Genomic DNA, 15,264 nt, shown 5'->3' with positions numbered 1-15,264 from the left:
TGGACGAAAACTGTGTAGTGGGTACCTAGCTTAAGGAGCCACGGTTAAAGCTCGAGCTTGAAATAAATTTACACATATGAATAAGACATCTTTTTAAATGTAATATATTTGTTAAAAGATTACATATGGACTGTAGTAATGGCAACTCAATATAGTAATAGGAAATTAAAGTTTTGTCTGTATTACAGAAAAATCCAAATTATGTGGATTATTATTGTTATTATTATTATTATATCTTCTGTCCATCAATTGCTAAAATAGGTATTCAGATTTTATTTAATTTTATGAAATGTTATGACAGCTCTTTGCTGTGGGAAGATAGCTGTTTTATAAGGGTATCACAATGCAAAAATCTCAGTAAGAAGCTTCATGTGTTTCTTCAAATACCCTAAAAACACACACTAGGGGGTAAAATTATCTAGCTGCGGGTTTGAAAAAGCAGAGATGTTGGCTAATCAGATTCTAGCTGTAATTTTGTAGAATGTAAATAAATGATAACTAGAATTTGATTGGTTGCTATAGGCAACATCTCCACTTTTTCAAACCCGCAGCTTGATAAATTTATCCTGAGATCCTTTGTATGCGCTCCCGGGTACACACTACAGAAATTTCAACCAACTTTTTATGCCGATCGATTTTACATGCGATCGATGGTCCGATCTCTCGGTTCATGGACTGCATACACACTAGCCTTGTTTAGGACGATAAAGGGAAGAGCGGACGTCCCTTTAGCTACTTTTTACAGCCCTGTTGTCGTGAGCAATGTAATTTCGTACTCACTGTTGTGGATCGGTTGGAAGTTTATACACACTACACAGCGGAAACGAGATTGGAACGGAAATATTAAATGGTACGACCAACCAAATGAGGCGACAATCGTCCATTTGGGCAGACTTTCGACCATCGTGTCACTGCACACACTGACCCGACTTTTGAACGAGCGGTCGTATGTCGGCTGATTGAGCCGATTATTGGACGAAAACCGTGTAGTGTGTACCCAGCTTAAGGCCCATTCATTTCAGTGGGGTTGTGTGCCACCTATAGAAACCCCATTGAAATCAATGGATCATATACATAAATGGTACAGTGACAGAGCTCCACCGCAATGGTAAAAGTTGGTAAACTAATATCATACTAATATTAGGGGTGTGCACCGGCCACTTTTCGTGTTTTGGGTTTTGGGTTCTGATTAGCTTCAGGTTTTGGGTTCTGATTGGTTTTGCCAAAACACCCCACTCAAGGTTTTGGTTCTGATTTAGGGTTTTGGGTTCTGATTTTTTTTTTAAAAAAAGCATAAAAAGTGCTAAAATCCATATTTATTTATTTTTTTCACTCCTACACTATTATTAATCTCAATAACATTCATTTCCAGTCTATTCTGAACACCTCACACCTCACAATATTGTTTTTAGGCCAAAAGGTTGCACCGAGGTAGCTGGATGTCTAAGCTAAGCGACACAAGTGGGCGGCACAAACACGTGGCACTGCAGTGGCAGACAGGATGGCAGTTTCAAAAGCTAGGCCCCAAAGAGCACATAATGCCAAAAAAAGAGGTGCAAGATGGAATTGTCCTTGGACCCTCCCACCCACCCTTATGTTGGTGAAATAGGACATGCGCACCTTAACAATTTTTGACTGCAGGAACAGTGAACGTAGTTAAATATTGCAGTACTAATTTTCTTTTACTGCCGAAACAGTGAACGTAGTTAAATATTGCAGTACTAATTTTTCTTTACTGCAGGAACAGTGAACGTAGTTAAATATTGCAGTACTAATTTTTCTTGACTGCAGGAACAGTGAACGTAGTTAAATATTGCAGTACTATTTTTTCTTGACTGCAGGAACAGTGAACGTAGTTTAATATTGCAGTACTAATTTTTCTGGACTGCAGGAACAGTGAACGTAGTTAAATATTGCAGTAGTATTTTTTTTATACTGCAGGAACAGTGAACATAGTTAGATATTGCAGTAGAAATTCCTTTTTACTGCAGAAACAGTGAACGTAGTTAGATATTGCAGTACTAATTTTTTTATACTTTTTTTATAATTTTTTTATAACAATGGACTTAGCAGGACAGAGCACAGGACACAGCATCACTAAAAATTCTCATCCATGGTAGAGACATCCTGAGAGATACATGGGATAACCCAAGCGAACATATCAAGGGAAAAAAATAAAGGAATATTATATTTGTGGCTTGTGCCAATTATTTGTCTACATGTTCTACATCTAATGCCCATAAGAGAAAATACATTTACTCCAATATGCAAGTAAATGATAGCCTCCAGACATGAAGGTGTTAAGTGTTTTATATATGGTAGAAATATCAACCCCTTTTATCAGGATCAAACTCCAGCAACTCCTGTTGCACGCTTTGTTTTTAGTTTGTGCAGCCTCATTCAGTGATAATACTGTTTTTCCCCTTTCTACAACATCAATAGGCCGCCTTTCCTTATCTCCAAAACAGATTAAGTCTAAAAACCCAACCTCCTGCTTCCCTGATCAATGCCCGACTGAAGATGGCGGCGGCAAGCGGGGAATTTATAGAATCCGACTATCGCGAGATCCGACGGCGGGATTTGGAGTCAGAGCCTCGTTTTCACTGTTTCTCCCCGCCGGAAATACCCGAACAGTGCTCGGATCGCCCTCGGATCCGCACTGTTTGGGTGGGCTAGGATTGCGATAATCCGAGCCCGCTCATCGTTAACTAATATCATAGATCAAATAGGAGATTGGCATCTACCCTCTGAGCAAAAGCTACAGGTAGACACTCAATACACACTTTCCTATTACAGACTACTGTTTGATCCCCAAGAGACTGACCAGTTTACAAGATTAATCCCCTAATTATCTTGGACACCCAGAATTTGTAGGTTAAATCAGCCATATCCATGGAGGAGATACTTTCACTTTTGCACCTTTGAAACTCTCATTACTGGGACTGGCTAATCTGATATCAATCTGTCTATCTGACACACACCTTGTATACTTTTCTTTGCACAACTTTAAGTTCAGCACCAAGTCCCCTTCCCCCCCCCAAGGTTTTTATATGTACTTGCAAATCAGTCACTGGTTACAGGTAGAATGTTCCCCTAGTAATACTTAAACATGTCCCTGAATCTCTTTCGAACCAAATTTACAATAAGAAGCTGCAAACATCTCCTTCTGGTAAAGATTTATCCTCTCCCTAAAACTCCCCAGAAATCCACTGCACAATCACAGTGGGAAATGGATTTAGACACACAAGAAGAGTGGAAACATATAGTTTGAATCTTGCTGCAACTCAAGATGTGTAAAACATTCCGAGATACTTGCTAAACTCATGAACAGGTTATACTTGACACCAAGTAGACTTCGCAAAATGTGGCCAGACCAGTCTTGGTACTGTTAGTGGTGCCTCTGTCATATGTAAACCCTGTGCCTCTGTCATATGTAAACCCTGTGCCTCTGTCATATGTAAACCCTGTGCCTCTGTCATATGTAAACCCTGTGCCTCTGTCATATGTAAACCCTGTACCTCTGTCATATGTAAACCCTGTGCCTCTGTCATATGTAAACCCTGTGCCTCTGTCATATGTAAACCCTGTGCCTCTGTCATATGTAAACCCTGTGCCTCTGTCATATGTAAACCCTGTGCCTCTGTCATATGTAAACCCTGTGCCTCTTATTATTTGGGTCAGTAGAACAGGTGTAATAGTTACACTGTGTATGCAGCAGGTGTTAACCTGTGCTTTTACACAGAGATGGGTCTTATAAAGGTATCTGACACTGTAAAAATAACCTACCGTGTTGTATAGAAGTGTGAGAATTTAGCACTTATCTAACATTAGGAGCCAGGTTACTGCAGTGCTAGTCTAGGATCAGTTTAACATAAACAGTACTAATTGCTTAAGTTGGCCCTCATGGCCACCTGCCATGCACTCGCTATACCGAACGCGTGGAGATACTCGGACCTTCTCTCCGCCTGTCCCAGGTGTGAGAGATATACATTTTATGAACTTCTTAAAGTAATGCATTTTGTATAATTACTATTCCCTAATGAACTTTGCCTCACATTCTTATCTTTTCTTCAATATGTCTCTTCTCAAGAATGTGCACATCCAGCAGTTTCAGTACAGGGAGCCCACGACCCCCATTTGAGGCCTACGTGACTGAGATAAGACACCTGCTGTACATCCTGTCTACAAACTGCTGACCTGAACAGGATGCCTTCAGAAACCTTGGATTCCTTATCTTATTTTGTCTGTGAAACTATGCATAAATAAAGCTACTCTGACTTAGGGCTGGTCAGAATCAGAATCATTTTCAGCCTAAACATCTGAAGTTGTCTGTTTCTCTATCGATCGATACCCACAAGGTATAGCAGCTGGAGTTCAGGAGAAAGGACCCATTAAGGTCATCTCTGACAGTTTCAGTGGGGGCTCGTCCGGGATCTCCAATACATCAGACCTCCCGACAACGGGGTTCTCCCTTTCCAGACAGACAGACGTTAATCCAGCGCTGGTGAGTAAAAAGCTTTATTTTTGCTCTTAGAGCTGTCTCTGTGGAGGGGGAATTATCCCAGCTCGAGGGTACTGCAGTCTGATTGACGGAGATCCCTGAACTCTGGCAACGGATACTATTAAGAGTATCAAGGTACTTGTGTGTAATCTGTCTTGTATTATTACATGTATTGATATATTGTCTTCTCTATGCCATACACCTGATACATACACATGAATAACACCACAGAACTCAGTCAGATCACACAGTTGACCCTGCAAATAATCTTGGTTGTATATTTGATTGTGTTTTTTTGTTGGATTTTAGTAAAAGTAGCTAGGAACATTCAGAAAGGCAGACCCGCTGCAAACTTGTTGTAAAGCAAGACAGGAACAAATAAAAGTTTTCTCATTCAAAATATATTGGACCATAAGGTAATCCCAGTATGGGAAATAAAGGGTTCAAGACAGGAGAGAAATCCGAAAAGTACGGGGATCTAGACCCCATAGAGTATATGCGAAAGCATAAAGGCAAGGATTTCACAAAAGGAATGAGAAAACTGTTCAAAGCCGCAGGGGTGTCTGAGAACGGTACATTAAAAGTTCCATTTTGGAAACAACTAATTAAAGACAATGAGAAAACACTGAAAGAAAAAGGTTATTTTGACAGATGTGTTGCATGGTGTAAAATGTCAGAAGAATTAGAGAATGGCAATGATTGTTGTGATATGTTACAGTTGATAGATTTAAGTGATATTGATGATATAGGGCCTTTAGCACCGCCAGTCCATAATGCCCAAGATAACTTTGCCTGGCCACTTCCACCTCCGCCTCTGCCCTGTCCTAAGATATATCCAGATTTGGGGACCATTCACGGCAATCAGCCAGGTCCCAGTTTAAGACAAAGACCCACACGCCAGCCCGAACGATACGGGGAATGGACATTTCCCGTCCATGTGGGTCCCCCGCCTTATAACCCAGATAAAACACTCCCCAAAGAACAAAGACAAGTCGGCCTCCCTTATGGGACCGTTTGCAAAAAGTGTTACCGATGTGTCCCAGCATACTCTGAGGCATGTCCATTTTGTGGTCGGCTGCAAGAAGCTACAGACCAGCGGTGTGACCCACCACAGCCCAGTCCAGGCATGTTCCCGCTGACCACCTCCACAACAATGGGCCCAGGGCCAGGTGATGGTGGTGCAGATGTCAGGATACGTACCACTACTCAACATAGACCTTGGACCCCTAGTGAAATAAGGGATATCTGTGATAAGTGTCCTGACCCCAGGAAATATCCCATACAGTGTCTAGCTTATTTTAAGAGAATGACCAGAATATATAACTGCACCTGGTCAGACTTGGACGAATTGGCTAATGTGATAATCGGTCCAAGTGGAGCCGCAGTTTTAAAAGGCTCAGATGACACTGCCTGCCCAGAAGGAGAGAACGCTTTAACTGTGGACTCTTCAAATATATTCCTGACCAAAATGAATGTGTGGGCAGCTGCAGAACAGCGTAAGGTCCCAGTAGGCACCCCCCTTAAACAGGAAAACAATGAAGAATGCCGTAAGTGGTATGACCGTTGTTTGACCAATCACACAGACGGGGGCTTTGGCACTACCGAGCCCCGAGAAACACAACTACTTAAAACCACCTTTCTGATGGGTCTTAAACAAGAAATGAGGGAGTCCCTGTTTAAAACCAGACCTGAGGCAGGAAGTTTGGAAATAGAGGTGTTGTTAGATATATTACGAGCCATGGAAGACAGGGAGGAATTAAGAAAGAAAAAGACTCCCATTTACATTGTGCAAGCCACAAATGAAAAAAAGGGGTTTAATGCACGGGCAGCTCCAGGAGCTTGCTTCTTTTGCAAACAAACGGGGCACATGAAAAGGGATTGTTTAAAATACAAAGCATGGTTGAAGAAAAAGGAGCAGAAATCAGAATAGGGAGTTGGCATTCTAGTGTCCACAGGGGTTGTAAAAGAAACGGGTCCTCAAAGTTTTGTTGATATGTTACTTGATGGAAAAATTGAAACCCGTTGTTTGCTTGACACTGGAGCAAGCCGCTCATGTATAATTCATACCCCTGACATTGAACCCTATCTCACTGACAATACCATAACCACTACAGGACTCACTGGTACTGCCGTGAGGTTGCAAGAGACAATCCCTATCCCCGTCCAAATCCCCGGTGAACCGGAGACCATAGACGTACAGTTTCTGGTCTCAACTGACTGCCCTGTCAATTTGCTGGGAGCAGATATACTTTCCAAAATACAGGCATCAATAAAATATACAGATGGAAAGGTTTATTTACAAAACTCAGACCCCTTACTAAGGAACTCTAAAGTTCTAGCCGCACTCACTATGATACATCAAGTGGGTGACCCTGAACACGTAAAACATTCCCCAATACTCCCAGAAGGGTTTGAATCTTTGCCCGATACCCTCTGGTCAAAAGGAAAGACTGATGTTGGGCTGCTTTCAGTACCACCCGTCCACATTAAACTGAAGGACGGTACGGTCCCCATTTCAAACAAACAGTACTCCCTTAAAGGAGAACAGAAGGGGGCCATCAATGAACAGGTTGTAGAGTATGTGGAGGCAGGGGTATTAAGAAAATGCAGGTCCCCCTGGAGCTCCCCACTCTTTCCCGTACGGAAAAGATCGGCCGATGGATCGGTCCGATATAGACTCGTGCATGATCTAAGAGAGGTTAACAAACGAATGGTAATAGATGTTCCCATTGTTCCAAACCCTCACGTGTTACTTAATGACATCCCAGCCTCATCTACCAGGTTTTCAGTCATTGATTTGGCAAATGCATTTTTTTCTGTACCATTGCATCCTGATAGCCAGAAATGTACTGCCTTTACTGTAGATGATGCTCAGTATTGTTGGACTAGGTTACCGCAGGGAGCTGCAATTTCACCGTCCGCCTTTTCTGAAGCACTACACACTGTTTTGTCTGCATGGACACCTGCTCACGAAACTACATGTCTAATTCAGTATGTAGATGATTTGTTACTCTGCGCTGACACAGAAACCATATGTACACAAGAAACAAAAAGCCTATTACAGTTTCTAGCACAAGCACGCTGTAAAGTGTCAAAAGAAAAATTACAGGTTGCCTTGCCCCGAGTTCAATTCTTGGGACATTGTATTTCAGCAGGTGCTAAACACTTGCTGGACAGTAGGAGGGAAGCCATACAAAACTTCCCTCTCCCCACTACAGTAAGACAGTTACGTGCTTTTCTAGGACTCGCTGGCTACTGCCGCGAATGGTTGGTAAATGCCTCAGAACTCTTTGATCCCCTGTATGCAGGCACAAAGGGTAATGCCACTGGCACAATCACATTGTCAGCAGAACAAAAAGCAGCTTTTGAGCTGATCAAAGATTTAATCACAAGCGCCCCAGCCCTTGGGCTACCTAACTATGAACTACCGTTTAACTTGTTCTGCCATGAACAAGAGGGGCACGCTCATGGCGTACTAACACAAGAACATGGGAGTAGACAAAGACCATTGGGGTACTACTCACAAAAATTAGACCCCGTCATAGTGGGAGCCCCAACATGTATAAAAGCAGTAGCAGCAGCCGCTTTATTGCTACAAAAAGTTGCAGACATAGTGCTGGATCACCCTCTCACCATTCAGGTACCACACTCAGTCATGGAAATACTGAATCAAGCCAGAACAAAACACATCTCAGCGGCTAGATTAACTAAATATGAAGTAGCACTACTGACACCCTCAAACGTTACACTAAAAAGATGCACAGTTTTAAATCCAGCAACATTGTTCCCAAGTTGCATGGATATAAATGAGGGGAGTAACAGTATAGACGCTGAAGACACAGACAATACAGAGAGTGTTGAGACTGTGACAAAACAGGAAACACAACTAAAAACTTTTTTCTGTGATCATGACTGCCTAGCCTTAATGGATCTGGAAACTAAACCTCCCGGGGATGTTAAAGAGACATCTCTTAGCAACCCTGATTTACTCCTGTTTGTAGATGGGTCTAGGTACTATGAGGAGGGCTCTCCCAAAACAGGTTATGCAGTTACAACAGAAACAGATATTGTACTCCAGCAACCCCTCCCACCAAGTCAATCTGCACAGCAAGCTGAATTAGAGGCACTTATAAGTGCATGTCAGTATGCAGAAGGGAGAACAGCTAACATTTACACTGACTCCAGATATGCCTTTGGGGTTGCACATGACTATCAAAGTATTTGGAAGAACAGACACTTTATGGCCTCTAATGGTAAACCCATTAAAAATGCAGAAATCATTTTGAGGTTGTTTGCTGCATTAGAACTGCCCAAGGAAGTGGCAGTCATAAAGGTAAAAGCACACACCAGAGAGCAGACTATGGAAGTAAGAGGAAACAGACTAGCAGACCAGGCTGCAAGAGCTGCAGCAGACTTACCGCTAGTACAACACTATTTAGTGTCCACAACACCCCCCACCCTCCCTATAGATCTGGAAATGCTAAAAATCCTACAAAAACAAGCAGCAGTATCTGAAAGAGAGGAGTGGAAAAAGAGGGGGGCGGAACACATAGAGGGCATATGGGCCACAACAGACAGACACTGTCTCCCTAGAGTCCTTTTTCCTACACTGGCTGCTCTAGTGCATGGGCCTTCCCATGTCTCAAAAGACGCAATAATTAACACTGTATTCAGACACTGGATCGCGCCAGGCTTCAGCACAGCTGCCAGTAATCTGGTAAAGGCCTGCGCCATCTGTAACACACACAACCCTGGTCATACAGTAACAGTACCTCCCAGGGTGACACCTAAACCCCTCTACCCCTTTCAGCGCATACAGATAGATTACATTCAGCTACCCAAATGTGGAATATATGAATATGTCCTAGTAGCTACTGACCTATTCTCTAATTGGCCAGAAGCTTGGGGGATATCCAAAGCCACAGCAAAAAACACAGCCAAGAAGCTGCTATCTGAGGTAGTATGTAGATACGGGGTTCCAGAGGTGATTGAATCAGACAGAGGTACTACTTTTACAGGAGAAGTGATGACATCTATCATGTCAGACTTGGGGATTGCTCAAGCATTCCATACCCCCTACCACCCGCAGAGTAGTGGCAAGGTAGAAAGGCTAAATGGCACTCTCAAGCTCAAAATACAGAAAGCCATGAAAAGCACAGGGATGCCCTGGCTGCAATGCCTTCCCCTCGCCCTATACTCAGTCAGGACAACACCTAATAAGAAACACAGGCTAAGCCCCTATGAAATACTGTTTGGGGGGCCGCCAAAGACAGGGTGTTATTTTCCACAATCTTTAGTGAAACACCAAGGTGAACTGACTAGTTATGTGAAAGAACTACAGAAGTCCCTCACTAACATACATTCTCGAGTTTTCTCTTCAATCCCAGATCCAGAGGATTGCACTGGAACACATGCCCTGGTGCCAGGAGATTACGTCTTCGTAAAAAGACACGTGAGGAGGTCTCTGGAACCACGATTTGAGGGGCCATATCAAGTTCTGTTGACTACACCCACTTCCGTGAAACTTGAAGGAAAGGATCCTTGGATACACGCCAGCCACTGTAAAAAGGCTACGGTGACCCAGGATAAACCATGAAGGGGAGTAAGGTCCTGTTAAGAATTGTTCTTTTTCTATGTTTCCCTACAGCCTTTTCTAATTTAGAAGAACCAGAAAATGTTATAGCACACTTGCACAACGCCATCAGTCAAATAACCAACACCAGCAACTGCTGGGTATGTTCTCGTACTCCTACCATCAGTAAAAATATAGCCCTGGTTCCCATACCTTTGAGTAGCGAAGAGCTGACTAAAATGAGAGAGGGAAACTTCTCATGTGGACGCATGGTCAGCCACAAGTATAAAACCACCAGATACCCAGTAGTAAAACTAGGCACGAATGGAGTCAGACCAAAATATTGTTTCAATAAGGGAATAGAATCCAATAGGGCTATAAATGAGTCAATATGGACCCCATATGGCCAAATACGCATTAGTTACCAAAATAAGAGTTTCCCTTTAGGGTCTGTCCCTAAATCACGCTGTCAAGTTATAGTGAATTTCACCCAACCTTATCTATCACACTGTAATTCTGAATGCAACCAAACAGTAAAGATGAAATCCGGAAAAGGTACTATTTTATTAAAGAGTCAGGAGTGTATAAAATGTCAATATGACAAATATAATCTCACCTGGAACGGCACACTGCCTGCCTTTGACAATGACAGAGCAGAAAATGACACTTCATGTCACTTAGGACAACAGGTATCTACATATTGCCTGTTTTATGATATCCCCTACCTTTTACCAGATGATGTTTATTATGTATGTGGACGCAATGCCTACAGGTGGCTCCCCCCAAATTCAATAGGGGTATGCTACTTGGCCAGATTGGTTCCTGAATTCTATGTCATGACCCATGATGACCTCAGAGGAGTATTCAGGAATAAAAAAGACCATAGGCTTGAAAAGAGGGAAATTAAGACAATAGATACTGAACATATCCCTCTCATAGCAAAGTCCAAAGGGCACAATGTGGGTATTGGATTTGGTAACATCATTTCAATAGGGACATGGGGGTACATGGCAAACTATAATATGATATTAAAGGTTGCAGGACTTATAGATAACATAACGGAAATTTATGACAAATCCTTTAGGTATGTTGGAAAAGAACTGCAGGCGATGAAAACCCAGTTAATACAACATCAACTTGTATTAGACTACATCACTGCTCAGTCAGGAGGGTACTGTTTGACCCTAGAAACAGAATACGGAACACATTGTTGTAACTTTGTAACAAATGACACTGATAATCCAGAAGAAGTAATAGACAGGTACATGACAGAAGCCAAGGAAATGAAGGAGAAATTCAGGAAAGAGAATTTTGACCCCGATACGGTTAATGATGGCTGGTGGACATCAGCCTTCTCATGGTTAAATCCTAGTAATTGGGGCAAAGGTATTTTCGCATGGATTTCAGGCATTTTAATATGGATAGCTAAGATATTCGCTTTATTGTTGTTGCTATATGTCATTTTTAAACTAAGCTTATGTTTTTTCCAATGCTGTTTGAAAAGGTGCAAAAATGATCTCATTCTGAATAAAAAGTCTCTTAAAAGACATGTAAAGCCCAAACCGGTATCAGATGTTTATCTTGCCCTCTCTGAGCTTTAAGGCTCTTTTGTACTCTCCCCCCCTCAGTCTTTCCCATTTTCTTTTTTTATTATTTTTAAGAATTAGGTGTACATGAACCATAGACCTGATTGAATGTATCTTTACCATCCTCTAAGGGCCTATCAGAGGTTCCATTGAATTGAATGAAGTAGGTCGGGTGCAGGAGTGCTTCATGCACACCAAAAGGATAGGCAGGGCAATTATAAAAATGATAAAAAGAGGGGTTTATGTGAGAGATATACATTTTATGAACTTCTTAAAGTAATGCATTTTGTATAATTACTATTCCCTAATGAACTGTGCCTCACATTCTTATCTTTTCTTCAATATGTCTCTTCTCAAGAATGTGCACATCCAGCAGTTTCAGTACAGGGAGCCCACGACCCCCATTTGAGGCCTACGTGACTGAGATAAGACACCTGCTGTACATCCTGTCTACAAACTGCTGACCTGAACAGGATGCCTTCAGAAACCTTGGATTCCTTATCTTATTTTGTCTGTGAAACTATGCATAAATAAAGCTACTCTGACTTAGGGCTGGTCAGAATCAGAATCATTTTCAGCCTAAACATCTGAAGTTGTCTGTTTCTCTATCGATCGATACCCACAAGGTATAGCAGCTGGAGTTCAGGAGAAAGGACCCATTAAGGTCATCTCTGACACAGGTCTCCTGTAAGATGGCACCTCTCCTTTTGATAACCCGATACTCGGTGCCGGCTGCCGGCATCACCGGCTCTAAGTCGCCCCCTTCAGCTGCTTCTTTATGATAATGCAGATGACTTAGACTTCCAAGTTACAGGCATCCAACACAGGAAAAAATAAAGAATAGGACAGTGCCAAATGGTATGTATATACCATTGAATTAAGCATTAATGAATTTTAATCCTTAAATAAACATCACCTATTTGAATCAGAAAGGGCCATAAATTAAATCAGTTGAATTGTTCACATGTAAATAAAAGTTTAAAATATATTAAAATACAATTAGCAAAATTAAAATTTGTCAATAGAATTGAAGCATTTACAGGACAATAATCTATATATCAAATAGTATATGTATGTATGAATAAGTCCCACATATAACAATGACAATATAACAATAACACTGTCAATGTGAATGAAGAAAGTAAGTGTGGGGAGAAGGGGTGATTTTAATATGAGATGGGTGTATCATTTTTGGATCTTCTGACTGGCTGACAGTTCTGACACTAGGACACATCATATTGCTATGGGTAGTATACATGGAAATGACTGACAGGAGAGTCTTTAGAGGAGAATATGGGCTGTTAATTTAATGGTAATGTTGGAGGACAATAATTTAATAGAGGTTTGGCGGTATTAATTTATTGGTGGGGGCTATTTAATGTTGGCACCTATCAATTTAATGTAGGGTGATTGGATTATTTAATGCTGGGGTACTTTAGGGAGAAGGAGAGCTATTTATTGAATGTAAATATATTATTTTTTTCATAAAGAATAATATATATATAATAATAATAATAATAATAATATATATTAAATTAATTGACTGTGAGTGCCCCAGGAACAGATTTTCTTCTCTTTCTGTCTAAACCAGGACTTGATTTCCTCTAATAATCAGACAGTTTTACATCTCACTCCCTAAAATGAGGCACCACCATTTGTCACTTCACATCAAGACTGTGCCCGTGTCACCTGCTGCTCTGACCTACATATTTATCAATATTCGGCAATAACGATGATAAAGTCGCTGCAATATAGCAATGCAATTTCCCAGAGGCCTCTGCTTCGCATGGTCAGTCTAGGGGGATGTGCATATGCCTGACCTGGTTATCTGGTGGAAAAAAGAATAGGTTAAAAAAAAATATATAAAAATATTTTACAATATTGCCCAAAAATATTTTATTTAAATAATCAAGCCATTTTTCAAACATTCTCTTCTGTTTTGCCTGATATAGGGCTTTTCTCCATTTGATAAATAGACAACATAATCGCACAAGTGGTCCCTATCTCCCACAAGATGAATAGTGTGTGTGGCTATGAACATTCCAATGCACTGGCTATAACTTGTTCTATTCCCACCAACTTTGAAGTTACTCAAACCCTTTCATATGCAACATAATTAGTCTGTGTTGAGAATTGTAATGTTATTTTTTTACTGTACTGTACTGTTATACCCTATGGTGCTGCGGACCTCATGTGGCACCCTATAAATAAATAATAATAATTATAATTAATGCCTCTGAACTGGGAGATTTGTATGTTTACAAGTAAAAACAAGATACAAGTTTTCCTAAATAGTATCTAACTTTAAAATTTAAATTACTTTTTTTGTGGGATTCACTGCCAGACAAACCCTAGATAACACACAGTGCAGGAGCAATATGTGTAATAGAATAGAATGGAATAGAATGTTATATGTAATGTAAGCACCACAAGTCCCCAGAGGTGGCAGTGGAGCACCACTGAACTTCTACTTATTGTAGTGAAAGTGAAATTATGCTGAGGCTCAGAGTGGCTGGGTGAAGGGTCGGCACACTTTCCATGGGAAGAAAAACTAATTGACAAATTGTCTTTACTCCATTTTTGATTTGATTATAGAATATAGGTGATATAAAAAAAAAATGCCACGGCTTATGTAACTAAAAGCCCAGTAGTGCTCAGGGGTGCGTACTTACATAGACTTGTTTCAGGTGACTGAAGATTTTGATATGTCTGCTGTAGATTATTCCTTGATTGGGCTCAAATATAATATACAAAAGCTATATATTATTGCATTGATATATAGGATTATTTTATGTTTTCTGTGCATGGATAAAAAAGTTAAAATCAGTTTCACCTTTGTAGATATTTGTTTCTTGTGAATTCTATTTAATAGACCTGTAGGGTCTATTTTGCCAATACAAGTTTCTACCCAACTTGCATCGTTGGTTAGATACATTCTCTAGCAGAGTGTAGTTAACTATACCTGAATCACTCGGTAGGCGTAGTAAACATTCTACCTTGCCATACAGCCATATCATATATTCATGTCACTTGTTCTATTTGCCTCAGGAGTTTAAATGGAATGCACAGCGCTGACACTAACGCTCAGTGAATCTAGGCAGTCGCCTAGGGCGCCAGGGTTTAGTGGGCACCTAGAACACTGAATTAATGACATAACGTAATATAAATGTGTCCGCATAATGTCATCCATTGAGTGTCTTTATTTTCAGCACGGTTACTCCACACGGAGTGTCGGACACTAACATGTAGGGGCTGCATTCGGCAGCATCCTACCTGTGTATATGCCGGCGGCTGCTCCTACACATTTGTAATGGGCAGGAAGTTCAACGTGGGCAGGGCTATGATATTATACCCCAGTGCCACATTCCAAAGAAATTAAGTTGCCTCCACACCCCCCGCAAGGTAATAAGCCGGGTGATAGGGCAGCGCCTATGAGGTATGTGCCGTCTCTGGGACTGCATAATATGAATTATTTCTGAATATTCATGTACAGTTAAATACACTATTCTAGAGTGTGTATATCATCAACAATGTAAGTTACTTAGGAACTTGTGTTAGAAAAACAGTTTTGCATGAATGTGCCTGTTTATTTGGGAAGTGCATAG

Source organism: Mixophyes fleayi, chromosome 7 (genome assembly GCF_038048845.1).
Source record: "Mixophyes fleayi isolate aMixFle1 chromosome 7, aMixFle1.hap1, whole genome shotgun sequence".
NCBI lineage: Eukaryota > Metazoa > Chordata > Amphibia > Anura > Limnodynastidae > Mixophyes > Mixophyes fleayi.
The sequence above is the reverse complement of the archived record's forward strand: the minus strand, read 5'-3'. Positions refer to the sequence as shown.